Raw genomic sequence first — 16,979 nt, 5'->3', positions numbered from 1 at the left:
TCAAATGCCATTAAAAGACACAGCATTTTGAGATTTGGCAAAAAATTTAAATTCAATTTCGTAGAATTTGAATTCAATTTCGTTGCAATTAACTACAAACTAAAATTATGACCCAAAATTCAAGAAAACTAAGATACTCCTTTTTCTTTCGAAGGAATCAAAGTCATACTAATGTAGGGATGCTCAACCTATTGTACTATAAAACCTAAACATAGGAATGAAATTTTGTCTGCTATGCGAGATGTCCAATGCCGAGAAATTCAGTAAATTGTAGAATAGAACCTGCGTCTGAAAACACACGAAAGGTAAAACATAATTCAAATACTTTACTTTTAGCCTTGAAGCAGGTGTTCTATATTAAACTGTGTTAATTCACATACAGAAATAGTAATATAAAAGCTCAAAATACTGTATGAACCAAACACGCATTATATAAGCATTAAAAATTCTATATTCATTTATTAATGTTACGAGGGTTTATTCTGAAATATTATAAGGTCACTTTCAAAGAAATGATAGAAATTATTACTCAGGGAAGGTACATTCTGTCTGGCTGCCCGAGTTCCATCCCAGCTGCTGTTACGAAAGTTTCATAGAAGACTTTTAAAAATCCAGAAACGAAACTTATGAAGAAATTATTGAACGTACCTGGTTCTATGATTTAGCCATTCTTACAGACATAATAACTAAATCTTAAACTTGAGGGAGGGGGGAGAACTAAACTAAAGTCTTTGATTTAAAGGGTATTATAAATTCCTTTTAAATCAAAACTAATATTGTGAAAATATTATGCAAATATAAGGAATATACATTTTTACCATAATGTAATGTACGTTTTGCCACTTTGAAAATCTGGAGAACTAAAGCGTGAAATCTAAGAAAACTGAAACAATCATTTGGAAAATCTCATCAAGCTTAAATTAGTTTCTAAATTAGATGTTTTGAGTGTATTTAAAATTAGAATTTTTATAGAATGTATTATCACATAAAAAACGAAGCAACTTAAACAACTTATATTGAAAGAAATGTTTAATAAAGTAAACAAATAAATATTAAGTTCTTTTTTTGTAAATTTTGATACCCTTTAGATCATAATTGTTCTTTATTTCGTAAATTAGGGTTTCATAATTTTAATTTTATAATTTCTGCATGCCATTTTACTAGATTTAAACTGATGATCTATAATCCGGAAAAATTGATAATCCGGAATCGCCGAAGTCCCGACGAGTCCAGATTAACGACTTTTGACTGTACTAGTATTTAAGAAAAATGGTAAAAGATTGCAAATATGTTTAATAAGAATTTTATTGAACTAGAAATGGAAAAAACTGATTTTCATCCTAATTAAGATCAAGAATATCACAAAAAGCCATTTGAATAGTCCTAGATTAGAAAAATCATGAACTGTTAAACTTTTAAAAAGATAAATTTCTGCTTCCGATCTACTTAAAAATGTGAAAGAGGATTTTCAACAATGAACTTGATAAAATCAATGTTTAGATACAGGATAACAAATCAACATTCCAATGACTCCCTGGATTTACCCATAACATTGCATGTACCAGAAGGAAAAAAACTCGCAGAAGAAATGCAGTGTTAAATTTCACATTAAAATATGATTTCCCTGTATTTAACTTTCATCTTGCTGAATTTTTTGTAAATAGTACAAACAGTATACCTTTTCTTTAACATATTATACCACACATTTTTATTCTTTGTGTAACGCATTTATAACTGAAATATTAAAAGTGCACTAGGTAATTGTAGCTAGCCAAAATTTTATAAACTCAAAATTGGCTCCCAGTAAGTTAAAGTTGCGCATAACTGCACTAAGGTAAGCAATGCAATTTTATTTCTTAGTCTGTATTTGGTTTCATTTTCATATAAAAAGATTTAAAAATAGGGTTAACTAGGTAACAAAATTTCAACACACATTTTCAATAGAAATTGCAGAATAACAGATTTTGTCTTCCTGAAAACGCAATACCTCGCTATTCCAGCTATGATACAGACTGCATACTGTCAGAGAGAAATTCCTTTCTTAAACAGGGAACCCATATACTTTAATCTCTTTTCACACAAGTACTGTTTATAACTCATCCATGGTCCAGGAATAAAATACTTTATAGTAAATCCAACTAAATTTTTATGATTTCCGATCATCTGTATAGACTGTGTATTTATCACGACTAAACTCTCATTCTGCATTCTACATACCTCATATGATTCTTCATTTCATGTTTCGTAGCCTATAATTTTTAATATAGCAGGTACTTGCTCAGTGCAAACTTGTAAAGCATGATTTCGCATATAGCAGTACCTTAAAGGATCCTATTTAATTTGTCCACTGCAAGAATTACATCCATACGTGGTTCAACATTCATCCATCAACACCGGAAAGAATTTATCTGCTTCTTTAAACAATTTACATCGACTGAAAATGAAGACCAAAAAAATCTTACAAACCTCAAAAACAAAGTATGCCAAAGAATTTTCACATATGGAAGATAGAGAAGTCAAACAATGAATCAGAAAATTACAAAAGAAGAATTGGGTTCTTATAAAACCCCTTGATAATAAATATCGCTCATTACGAAGAGGAGCTTTTAACTAAAGATAAGATGAAGGAATTGTTAAATAACAGAAAAGCAATGTCTGATCTTCTAGCGGAGACTGACCCAATTAATGAAAAAAACAGGACACTTGAAAAGAGCTACTGGGAAACATGTGCTCCTTTACAGCAACACGGTTACAGTTACATCAGTCATTATTATAAGCAAAAGACATCAGCTTTTTCAAAAAATAATTCTGTCATGTATTTGCCAAGAGAACGGAAAGAAGTCCAAAAGAAACTTTCAGAGTGCTTGTCAAAGCAAAGTTGAAAGTTAATCTGCAGAATTTTACTTCGATAATAATAAAACATCTCTGATTTGATTTCAAAATGAATTTTTATTTATCGAATCAATTTTTCAATAGATCTTCGCAAATTGGTTCATAAAACTTCACAATATGCCAACATGGTTCAGATTAAGGAAAAAATATAATAAAGTATGCTTAAAACAACTAAGAAAAAGCACATTTTGAGCATCCTTAACAAAAGACAATTTGGCTCCACTAACTTTCTTTACAAGTACACATTAAATTTTTATTTACAAATTAGTTTGTGTTCAACACTTAACTTTCAATGGTTTTAACAAAAATAGCACTCGACAGAGACACTCTAAATTCAGAAAAAACTGAAACAAAATTGGTTTATACACAGGCAGTGCAATTAAATTGGACTGTTGGGAAGAGAACACCCAGTCGTGCAGGGAAAATATTAGGCCACACAGAGAGGAAAATGTTTAGCCTCCTTCTCGTAATGCGAAAGGAGGCCACTCTGGAAAAAATTACACCACAGCAGTAATTTTGAAATCACTACAAAGCAACAGAACTCTAACAAATCTCAGACTTCTGATAATTATAGTGTGATTAACAGTTCAACTTCACTTCGAATATTACAATACAATATAAAGAAGGCACCAATTCAGACACTTCAAAATGGAATTCAAAACCTACGAAATTTATGCATAAACGCTACCCTAAACATTAAAACATAATTTGAAACGTTCATGTAAAATAAATATCTAGTAAAGCTCCAATATAAAGCAACATGTGAAAACAGACGTACAAATTATAACATTCGAGCATTTCTAGTGGAAATAAAATTGATATAAAACAAGAATTACCAGCCACAGATGTCCTTTTGCTCTGCATTATTTTTTTTTCTTTCACGATCTCATGTTCTGCATTCCAACAGTGCACAAAAATGATGACAAATTACACTAGAAGAGGCCAAAAAGGGAAAAAAGGAGTTATTAGATTTTAACTACTTTGATATTAAAGAATAATTATACACAAAGAGAAATATCTAATATTGTTTCTTAATACATAAAACTTCAAAAGTAGCCATCTTTGTTTTGAACTCGAGCAATGTGCTACATTGTTACTAAAATCATGACTGCAGTCGATAGAAAAGCAAATGATTTCCCTAATACGACAGAAGTACAGTAAGCGAAAGGGCTTTTTAATGTATGGGTACAACATGAATAACGAAAGAAAAAAAATTTAGACAGTTATTATGGATACACAGAATAAAAGGGATAATGATCTTCGAGAAGAGTAAATAATTTCAGCACTGGTAGAAAGATGGCACCAAAAGACAATAAGTCGGTAATTTTAAATCACAAAGAAATCAAATAAACTTTATTGTTACCTTTCAAGCAGATGTTATATATTAAACTATCTTAATTCACACAGAGAAATTAGTGACATAACAGATCAAAATAGAGTAAGAATCAAACTCGCAATATATTAACATTAAAAAAGCTATACATATATACTTTTAAAGATTTTATTTTTAAAAAAAGGGCACAAAAACACCACTCTAAAAACAGACTTCGAAGAACATCTTGGAAACAAAAGTCATATACCATAAAAGAAATATTTCATTCCGAATTTTAACGTAACAACCGTTTCTAATTTTAAGTTCTTTACTTAGGTACTCTCATCCATGAGAGAGGACAGCTTAGTCAATGTACAACAAATTATAATGAAAGTCACTTTAATGAAATTATAGCAATATTTCACTCAGGAAAAGAACATATTGTCTAGCTGCCCGGGTTCGAGCCCAGCTTTAATACAGCAAGACAAAACACATCAAATGCCATTAAAAGACACAGCATTTTGAGATTTGGCAAAAAATTTAAATTCAATTTCGTAGAATTTGAATTCAATTTCGTTGCAATTAACTACAAACTAAAATTATGACCCAAAATTCAAGAAAACTAAGATACTCCTTTTTCTTTCAAGGAATCAAAGTCATATACTAATGTAGGGATGCTCAACCTATTGTACTATAAAACCTAAACATAGGAATGAAATTTTGTCTGCTATGCGAGATGTCCAATGCCGAGAGATTCAGTAAATTGTAGAATAGAACCTGCGTCTGAAAACACACGAAAGGTAAAACATAATTCAAATACTTTACTTTTAGCCTTGAAGCAGGTGTTCTATATTAAACTGTGTTAATTCACATACAGAAATAGTAATATAAAAGTTCAAAATACTGTATGAACCAAACACGCATTATATAAGCATTAAAAATTCTATATTCATTTATTAATGTTACGAGGGTTTATTCTGAAATATTATAAGGTCACTTTCAAAGAAATGATAGAAATTATTACTCAGGGAAGGTACATTCTGTCTGGCTGCCCGAGTTCCATCCCAGCTGCTGTTACGAAAGTTTCATAGAAGACTTTTAAAAATCCAGAAACGAAACTTATGAAGAAATTATTGAACGTACCTGGTTCTATGATTTAGCCATTCTTACAGACATAATAACTAAATCTTAAACTTGAGGGAGGGGGGAGAACTAAACTAAAGTCTTTGATTTAAAGGGTATTATAAATTCCTTTTAAATCAAAACTAATATTGTGAAAATATTATGCAAATATAAGGAATATACATTTTTACCATAATGTAATGTACGTTTTGCCACTTTGAAAATCTGGAGAACTAAAGCGTGAAATCTAAGAAAACTGAAACAATCATTTGGAAAATCTCATCGAGCTTAAATTAGTTTCTAAATTAGATGTTTTGAGTGTATTTAAAATTAGAATTTTTATAGAATGTATTATCACATAAAAAACGAAGCAACTTAAACAACTTATATTGAAAGAAATGTTTAATAAAGTAAACAAATAAATATTAAGTTCTTTTTTTGTAAATTTTGATACCCTTTAGATCATAATTGTTCTTTATTTCGTAAATTAGGGTTTCATAATTTTAATTTTATAATTTCTGCATGCCATTTTACTAGATTTAAACTGATGATCTATAATCCGGAAAAATTGATAATCCGGAATCGCCAAAGTCCCGACGAGTCCAGATTAACGACTTTTGACTGTACTAGTATTTAAGAAAAATGGTAAAAGATTGCAAATATGTTTAATAAGAATTTTATTGAACTAGAAATGGAAAAAACTGATTTTCATCCTAATTAAGATCAAGAATATCACAAAAAGCCATTTGAATAGTCCTAGATTAGAAAAATCATGAACTGTTAAACTTTTAAAAAGATAAATTTCTGCTTCCGATCTACTTAAAAATGTGAAAGAGGATTTTCAACAATGAACTTGATAAAATCAATGTTTAGATACAGGATAACAAATCAACATTCCAATGACTGCCTGGATTTACCCATAACATTGCATGTACCAGAAGGAAAAAAACTCGCAGAAGAAATGCAGTGTTAAATTTCACATTAAAATATGATTTCCCTGTATTTAACTTTCATCTTGCTGAATTTTTTGCAAATAGTACAAACAGTATACCTTTTCTTTAACATATTATACCACACATTTTTATTCTTTGTGTAACGCATTTATAACTGAAATATTAAAAGTGCACTAGGTAATTGTAGCTAGCCAAAATTTTATAAACTCAAAATTGGCTCCCAGTAAGTTAAAGTTGCGCATAACTGCACTAAGGTAAGCAATGCAATTTTATTTCTTAGTCTGTATTTGGTTTCATTTTCATATAAAAAGATTTAAAAATAGGGTTAAGTAGGTAACAAAATTTCAACACACATTTTCAATAGAAATTGCAGAATAACAGATTTTGTCTTCCTGAAAACGCAATACCTCGCTATTCCAGCTATGATACAGACTGCATACTGTCAGAGAGAAATTCCTTTCTTAAACAGGGAACCCATATACTTTAATCTCTTTTCACACAAGTACTGTTTATAACTCATCCATGGTCCAGGAATAAAATACTTTATAGTAAATCCAACTAAATTTTTATGATTTCCGATCATCTGTATAGACTGTGTATTTATCACGACTAAACTCTCATTCTGCATTCTACATACCTCATATGATTCTTCATTTCATGTTTCGTAGCCTATAATTTTTAATATAGCAGGTACTTGCTCAGTGCAAACTTGTAAAGCATGATTTCGCATATAGCAGTACCTTAAAGGATCCTATTTAATTTGTCCACTGCAAGAATTACATCCATACGTGGTTCAACATTCATCCATCAACACCGGAAAGAATTTATCTGCTTCTTTAAACAATTTACATCGACTGAAAATGAAGACCAAAAAAATCTTACAAACCTCAAAAACAAAGTATGCCAAAGAATTTTCACATATGGAAGATAGAGAAGTCAAACAATGAATCAGAAAATTACAAAAGAAGAATTGGGTTCTTATAAAACCCCTTGATAATAAAATCGCTCATTACGAAGAGGAGCTTTTAACTAAAGATAAGATGAAGGAATTGTTAAATAACAGAAAAGCAATGTCTGATCTTCTAGCGGAGACTGACCCAATTAATGAAAAAAACAGGACACTTGAAAAGAGCTACTGGGAAACATGTGCTCCTTTACAGCAACACGGTTACAGTTACATCAGTCATTATTATAAGCAAAAGACATCAGCTTTTTCAAAAAATAATTCTGTCATGTATTTGCCAAGAGAACGGAAAGAAGTCCAAAAGAAACTTTCAGAGTGCTTGTCAAAGCAAAGTTGAAAGTTAATCTGCAGAATTTTACTTCGATAATAATAAAACATCTCTGATTTGATTTCAAAATGAATTTTTATTTATCGAATCAATTTTTCAATAGATCTTCGCAAATTGGTTCATAAAACTTCACAATATGCCAACATGGTTCAGATTAAGGAAAAAATATAATAAAGTATGCTTAAAACAACTAAGAAAAAGCACATTTTGAGCATCCTTAACAAAAGACAATTTGGCTCCACTAACTTTCTTTACAAGTACACATTAAATTTTTATTTACAAATTAGTTTTTGTTCAACACTTAACTTTCAATGGTTTTAACAAAAATAGCACTCGACAGAGACACTCTAAATTCAGAAAAAACTGAAACAAAATTGGTTTATACACAGGCAGTGCAATTAAATTGGACTGTTGGGAAGAGAACACCCAGTCGGGCAGGGAAAATATTAGGCCACACAGAGAGGAAAATGTTTAGCCTCCTTCTCGTAATGCGAAAGGAGGCCACTCTGGAAAAAATTACACCACAGCAGTAATTTTGAAATCACTACAAAGCAACAGAACTCTAACAAATCTCAGACTTCTGATAATTATAGTGTGATTAACAGTTCAACTTCACTTCGAATATTACAATACAATATAAAGAAGGCACCAATTCAGACACTTCAAAATGGAATTCAAAACCTACGAAATTTATGCATAAACGCTACCCTAAACATTAAAACATAATTTGAAACGTTCATGTAAAATAAATATCTAGTAAAGCTCCAATATAAAGCAACATGTGAAAACAGACGTACAAATTATAACATTCGAGCATTTCTAGTGGAAATAAAATTGATATAAAACAAGAATTACCAGCCACAGATGTCCTTTTGCTCTGCATTATTTTTTTTTCTTTCACGATCTCATGTTCTGCATTCCAACAGTGCACAAAAATGATGACAAATTACACTAGAAGAGGCCAAAAAGGGAAAAAAGGAGTTATTAGATTTTAACTACTTTGATATTAAAGAATAATTATACACAAAGAGAAATATCTAATATTGTTTCTTAATACATAAAACTTCAAAAGTAGCCATCTTTGTTTTGAACTCGAGCAATGTGCTACATTGTTACTAAAATCATGACTGCAGTCGATAGAAAAGCAAATGATTTCCCTAATACGACAGAAGTACAGTAAGCGAAGGGGCTTTTTAATGTATGGGTACAACATGAATAACGAAAGAAAAAAAATTTAGACAGTTATTATGGATACACAGAATAAAAGGGATAATGATCTTCGAGAAGAGTAAATAATTTCAGCACTGGTAGAAAGATGGCACCAAAAGACAATAAGTCGGTAATTTTAAATCACAAAGAAACAAAATAAACTTTACTGTTACCTTTCAAGCAGATGTTATATATTAAACTATCTTAATTCACACAGAGAAATTAGTGACATAACAGATCAAAATAGAGTAAGAATCAAACTCGCAATATATTAACATTAAAAAAGCTATACATATATACTTTTAAAGATTTTATTTTTAAAAAAAGGGCACAAAAACACCACTCTAAAAACAGACTTCGAAGAACATCTTGGAAACAAAAGTCATATACCATAAAAGAAATATTTCATTCCGAATTTTAACGTAACAACCGTTTCTAATTTTAAGTTCTTTACTTAGGTACTCTCATCCATGAGAGAGGACAGCTTAGTCAATGTACAACAAATTATAATGAAAGTCACTTTAATGAAATTATAGCAATATTTCACTCAGGAAAAGAACATATTGTCTAGCTGCCCGGGTTCGAGCCCAGCTTTAATACAGCAAGACAAAACACATCAAATGCCATTAAAAGACACAGCATTTTGAGATTTGGCAAAAAATTTAAATTCAATTTCGTTGCAATTAACTACAAACTAAAATTATGACCAAAAATTCAAGAAAACTAAGATACTCCTTTTTCTTTCGAAGGAATCAAAGTCATATACTAATGTAGGGATGCTCAACCTATTGTACTATAAAACCTAAACTTAGGAATGAAATTTTGTCTGCTATGCGAGATGTCCAATGCCGAGAAATTCAGTAAATTGTAGAATAGAACCTGCGTCTGAAAACACACGAAAGGTAAAACATAATTCAAATACTTTACTTTTAGCCTTGAAGCAGGTGTTCTATATTAAACTGTGTTAATTCACATACAGAAATAGTAATATAAATGCTCAAAATACTGTATGAACCAAACACGCATTATATAAGCATTAAAAATTCTATATTCATTTATTAATGTTACGAGGGTTTATTCTGAAATATTATAAGGTCACTTTCAAAGAAATGATAGAAATTATTACTCAGGGAAGGTACATTCTGTCTGGCTGCCCGAGTTCCATCCCAGCTGCTGTTACGAAAGTTTCATAGAAGACTTTTAAAAATCCAGAAACGAAACTTATGAAGAAATTATTGAACGTACCTGGTTCTATGATTTAGCCATTCTTACAGACATAATAACTAAATCTTAAACTTGAGGGAGGGGGGAGAACTAAACTAAAGTCTTTGATTTAAAGGGTATTATAAATTCCTTTTAAATCAAAACTAATATTGTGAAAATATTATGCAAATATAAGGAATATACATTTTTACCATAATGTAATGTACGTTTTGCCACTTTGAAAATCTGGAGAACTAAAGCGTGAAATCTAAGAAAACTGAAACAATCATTTGGAAAATCTCATCGAGCTTAAATTAGTTTCTAAATTAGATGTTTCGAGTGTATTTAAAATTAGAATTTTTATAGAATGTATTATCACATAAAAAACGAAGCAACTTAAACAACTTATATTGAAAGAAATGTTTAATAAAGTAAACAAATAAATATTAAGTTCTTTTTTTGTAAATTTTGATACCCTTTAGATCATAATTGTTCTTTATTTCGTAAATTAGGGTTTCATAATTTTAATTTTATAATTTCTGCATGCCATTTTACTAGATTTAAACTGATGATCTATAATCCGGAAAAATTGATAATCCGGAATCGCCGAAGTCCCGACGAGTCCAGATTAACGACTTTTGACTGTACTAGTATTTAAGAAAAATGGTAAAAGATTCCAAATATGTTTAATAAGAATTTTATTGAACTAGAAATGGAAAAAACTGATTTTTATCCTAATTAAGATCAAGAATATCACAAAAAGCCATTTGAATAGTCCTAGATTAGAAAAATCATGAACTGTTAAACTTTTAAAAAGATAAATTTCTGCTTCCGATCTACTTAAAAATGTGAAAGAGGATTTTCGACAATGAACTTGATAAAATCAATGTTTAGATACAGGATAACAAATCAACATTCCAATGACTGCCTGGATTTACCCATAACATTGCATGTACCAGAAGGAAAAAAACTCGCAGAAGAAATGCAGTGTTAAATTTCACATTAAAATATGATTTCCCTGTATTTAACTTTCATCTTGCTGAATTTTTTGTAAATAGTACAAACACTATACCTTTTCTTTAACATATTATACCACACATTTTTATACTTTGTGTAACGCATTTATAACTGAAATATTAAATTGCACTAGGTAATTGTAGCTAGCCAAAATTTTATAAACTCAAAATTGGCTCCCAGTAAGTTAAAGTTGCGCATAACTGCACTAAGGTAAGCAATGCAATTTTATTTCTTAGTCTGTATTTGGTTTCATTTTCATATAAAAAGATTTAAAAATAGGGTTAACTAGGTAACAAAATTTCAACACACATTTTCAATAGAAATTGCAGAATAACAGATTTTGTCTTCCTGAAAACGCAATACCTCGCTATTCCAGCTATGATACAGACTGCATACTGTCAGAGAAAAATTCCTTTCTTAAACAGGGAACCCATATACTTTAATCTCTTTTCACACAAGTACTGTTTATAACTCATCCATGGTCCAGGAATAAAAGACTTTATAGTAAATCCAACTAAATTTTTATGATTTCCGATCATCTGTATAGACTGTGTATTTATCACGACTAAACTCTCATTCTGCATTCTACATACCTCATATGATTCTTCATTTCATGTTTCGTAGCCTATAATTTTTAATATAGCAGGTACTTGCTCAGTGCAAACTTGTAAAGCATGATTTCGCATATAGCAGTACCTTAAAGGATCCTATTTAATTTGTCCACTGCAAGAATTACATCCATACGTGGTTCAACATTCATCCATCAACACCGGAAAGAATTTATCTGCTTCTTTAAACAATTTACATCGACTGAAAATGAAGACCAAAAAAATCTTACAAACCTCAAAAACAAAGTATGCCAAAGAATTTTCACATATGGAAGATAGAGAAGTCAAACAATGAATCAGAAAATTACAAAAGAAGAATTGGGTTCTTATAAAACCCCTTGATAATAAAATCGCTCATTACGAAGAGGAGCTTTTAACTAAAGATAAGATGAAGGAATTGTTAAATAACAGAAAAGCAATGTCTGATCTTCTAGCGGAGACTGACCCAATTAATGAAAAAAACAGGACACTTGAAAAGAGCTACTGGGAAACATGTGCTCCTTTACAGCAACACGGTTACAGTTACATCAGTCATTATTATAAGCAAAAGACATCAGCTTTTTCAAAAAATAATTCTGTCATGTATTTGCCAAGAGAACGGAAAGAAGTCCAAAAGAAACTTTCAGAGTGCTTGTCAAAGCAAAGTTGAAAGTTAATCTGCAGAATTTTACTTCGATAATAATAAAACATCTCTGATTTGATTTCAAAATGAATTTTTATTTATCGAATCAATTTTTCAATAGATCTTCGCAAATTGGTTCATAAAACTTCACAATATGCCAACATGGTTCAGATTAAGGAAAAAATATAATAAAGTATGCTTAAAACAACTAAGAAAAAGCACATTTTGAGCATCCTTAACAAAAGACAATTTGGCTCCACTAACTTTCTTTACAAGTACACATTAAATTTTTATTTACAAATTAGTTTTTGTTCAACACTTAACTTTCAATGGTTTTAACAAAAATAGCACTCGACAGAGACACTCTAAATTCAGAAAAAACTGAAACAAAATTGGTTTATACACAGGCAGTGCAATTAAATTGGACTGTTGGGAAGAGAACACCCAGTCGGGCAGGGAAAATATTAGGCCACACAGAGAGGAAAATGTTTAGCCTCCTTCTCGTAATGCGAAAGGAGGCCACTCTGGAAAAAATTACACCACAGCAGTAATTTTGAAATCACTACAAAGCAACAGAACTCTAACAAATCTCAGACTTCTGATAATTATAGTGTGATTAACAGTTCAACTTCACTTCGAATATTACAATACAATATAAAGAAGGCACCAATTCAGACACTTCAAAATGGAATTCAAAACCTACGAAATTTATGCATAAACGCTACCCTAAACATTAAAACATAATTTGAAACGTTCATGTAAAATAAATATCTAGTAAAGCTCCAATATAAAGCAACATGTGAAAACAGACGTACAAATTATAACATTCGAACATTTCTAGTGGAAATAAAATTGATATAAAACAAGAATTACCAGCCACAGATGTCCTTTTGCTCTGCATTATTTTTTTTTCTTTCACGATCTCATGTTCTGCATTCCAACAGTGCACAAAAATGATGACAAATTACACTAGAAGAGGCCAAAAAGGGAAAAAAGGAGTTATTAGATTTTAACTACTTTGATATTAAAGAATAATTATACACAAAGAGAAATATCTAATATTGTTTCTTAATACATAAAACTTCAAAAGTAGCCATCTTTGTTTTGAACTCGAGCAATGTGCTACATTGTTACTAAAATCATGACTGCAGTCGATAGAAAAGCAAATGATTTCCCTAATACGACAGAAGTACAGTAAGCGAAGGGGCTTTTTAATGTATGGGTACAACATGAATAACGAAAGAAAAAAAATTTAGACAGTTATTATGGATACACAGAATAAAAGGGATAATGATCTTCGAGAAGAGTAAATAATTTCAGCACTGGTAGAAAGATGGCACCAAAAGACAATAAGTCGGTAATTTTAAATCACAAAGAAACAAAATAAACTTTACTGTTACCTTTCAAGCAGATGTTATATATTAAACTATCTTAATTCACACAGAGAAATTAGTGACATAACAGATCAAAATAGAGTAAGAATCAAACTCGCAATATATTAACATTAAAAAAGCTATACATATATACTTTTAAAGATTTTATTTTTAAAAAAAGGGCACAAAAACACCACTCTAAAAACAGACTTCGAAGAACATCTTGGAAACAAAAGTCATATACCATAAAAGAAATATTTCATTCCGAATTTTAACGTAACAACCGTTTCTAATTTTAAGTTCTTTACTTAGGTACTCTCATCCATGAGAGAGGACAGCTTAGTCAATGTACAACAAATTATAATGAAAGTCACTTTAATGAAATTATAGCAATATTTCACTCAGGAAAAGAACATATTGTCTAGCTGCCCGGGTTCGAGCCCAGCTTTAATACAGCAAGACAAAACACATCAAATGCCATTAAAAGACACAGCATTTTGAGATTTGGCAAAAAATTTAAATTCAATTTCGTAGAATTTGAATTCAATTTCGTTGCAATTAACTACAAACTAAAATTATGACCAAAAATTCAAGAAAACTAAAATACTCCTTTTTGTTTCGAAGGAATCAAAGTCATATACTAATGTAGGGATGCTCAACCTATTGTACTATAAAACCTAAACATAGGAATGAAATTTTGTCTGCTATGCGAGATGTCCAATGCCGAGAAATTCAGTAAATTGTAGAATAGAACCTGCGTCTGAAAACACACGAAAGGTAAAACATAATTCAAATACTTTACTTTTAGCCTTGAAGCAGGTGTTCTATATTAAACTGTGTTAATTCACATACAGAAATAGTAATATAAAAGCTCAAAATACTGTATGAACCAAACACTCATTATATAAGCATTAAAAATTCTATATTCATTTATTAATGTTACGAGGGTTTATTCTGAAATATTATAAGGTCACTTTCAAAGAAATGATAGAAATTATTACTCAGGGAAGGTACATTCTGTCTGGCTGCCCGAGTTCCATCCCAGCTGCTGTTACGAAAGTTTCATAGAAGACTTTTAAAAATCCAGAAACGAAACTTATGAAGAAATTATTGAACGTACCTGGTTCTATGATTTAGCCATTCTTACAGACATAATAACTAAATCTTAAACTTGAGGGAGGGGGGAGAACTAAACTAAAGTCTTTGATTTAAAGGGTATTATAAATTCCTTTTAAATCAAAACTAATATTGTGAAAATATTATGCAAATATAAGGAATATACATTTTTACCATAATGTAATGTACGTTTTGCCACTTTGAAAATCTGGAGAACTAAAGCGTGAAATCTAAGAAAACTGAAACAATCATTTGGAAAATCTCATCGAGCTTAAATTAGTTTCTAAATTAGATGTTTTGAGTGTATTTAAAATTAGAATTTTTATAGAATGTATTATCACATAAAAAACGAAGCAACTTAAACAACTTATATTGAAAGAAATGTTTAATAAAGTAAACAAATAAATATTAAGTTCTTTTTTTGTAAATTTTGATACCCTTTAGATCATAATTGTTCTTTATTTCGTAAATTAGGGTTTCATAATTTTAATTTTATAATTTCTGCATGCCATTTTACTAGATTTAAACTGATGATCTATAATCCGGAAAAATTGATAATCCGGAATCGCCGAAGTCCCGACGAGTCCAGATTAACGACTTTTGACTGTACTAGTATTTAAGAAAAATGGTAAAAGATTGCAAATATGTTTAATAAGAATTTTATTGAACTAGAAATGGAAAATACTGATTTTCATCCTAATTAAGATCAAGAATATCACAAAAAGCCATTTGAATAGTCCTAGATTAGAAAAATCATGAACTGTTAAACTTTTAAAAAGATAAATTTCTGCTTCCGATCTACTTAAAAATGTGAAAGAGGATTTTCAACAATGAACTTGATAAAATCAATGTTTAGATACAGGATAACAAATCAACATTCCAATGACTGCCTGGATTTACCCATAACATTGCATGTACCAGAAGGAAAAAAACTCGCAGAAGAAATGCAGTGTTAAATTTCACATTAAAATATGATTTCCCTGTATTTAACTTTCATCTTGCTGAATTTTTTGTAAATAGTACAAACAGTATACCTTTTCTTTAACATATTATACCACACATTTTTATACTTTGTGTAATGCATTTATAACTGAAATATTAAAAGTGCACTAGGTAATTGTAGCTAGCCAAAATTTTATAAACTCAAAATTGGCTCCCAGTAAGTTAAAGTTGCGCATAACTGCACTAAGGTAAGCAATGCAATTTTATTTCTTAGTCTGTATTTGGTTTCATTTTCATATAAAAAGATTTAAAAATAGGGTTAAGTAGGTAACAAAATTTCAACACACATTTTCAATAGAAATTGCAGAATAACAGATTTTGTCTTCCTGAAAACGCAATACCTCGCTATTCCAGCTATGATACAGACTGCATACTGTCAGAGAGAAATTCCTTTCTTAAACAGGGAACCCATATACTTTAATCTCTTTTCACACAAGTACTGTTTATAACTCATCCATGGTCCAGGAATAAAATACTTTATAGTAAATCCAACTAAATTTTTATGATTTCCGATCATCTGTATAGACTGTGTATTTATCACGACTAAACTCTCATTCTGCATTCTACATACCTCATATGATTCTTCATTTCATGTTTCGTAGCCTATAATTTTTAATATAGCAGGTACTTGCTCAGTGCAAACTTGTAAAGCATGATTTCGCATATAGCAGTACCTTAAAGGATCCTATTTAATTTGTCCACTGCAAGAATTACATCCATACGTGGTTCAACATTCATCCATCAACACCGGAAAGAATTTATCTGCTTCTTTAAACAATTTACATCGACTGAAAATGAAGACCAAAAAAATCTTACAAACCTCAAAAACAAAGTATGCCAAAGAATTTTCACATATGGAAGATAGAGAAGTCAAACAATGAATCAGAAAATTACAAAAGAAGAATTGGGTTCTTATAAAACCCCTTGATAATAAATATCGCTCATTACGAAGAGGAGCTTTTAACTAAAGATAAGATGAAGGAATTGTTAAATAACAGAAAAGCAATGTCTGATCTTCTAGCGGAGACTGACCCAATTAATGAAAAAAACAGGACACTTGAAAAGAGCTACTGGGAAACATGTGCTCCTTTACAGCAACACGGTTACAGTTACATCAGTCATTATTATAAGCAAAAGACATCAGCTTTTTCAAAATATAATTCTGTCATGTATTTGCCAAGAGAACGGAAAGAAGTCCAAAAGAAACTTTCAGAGTGCTTGTCAAAGCAAAGTTGAAAGTTAATCTGCAGAATTTTAC

The 16,979-nt window shown here is 30.3% G+C and overlaps 1 long non-coding RNA gene across 1 annotated transcript in view; it reads right to left on the bottom strand.

Annotated features, from left to right (window-relative positions):
• Positions 1-16,979, bottom strand: part of LOC146992803 (uncharacterized) — a 595,935-nt gene that overhangs the window by 38,065 nt on the left and 540,891 nt on the right. The window lies entirely within an intron of this gene.

Source organism: Stegodyphus dumicola, chromosome X2, assembly GCF_044657685.1.
Source record: "Stegodyphus dumicola isolate Sdum_Otavi_A_Nest chromosome X2, ASM4465768v1".
NCBI classification, from domain to species: Eukaryota; Metazoa; Arthropoda; class Arachnida; order Araneae; family Eresidae; genus Stegodyphus; species Stegodyphus dumicola.
This window is presented reverse-complemented; position numbering and strand designations above follow the sequence as displayed.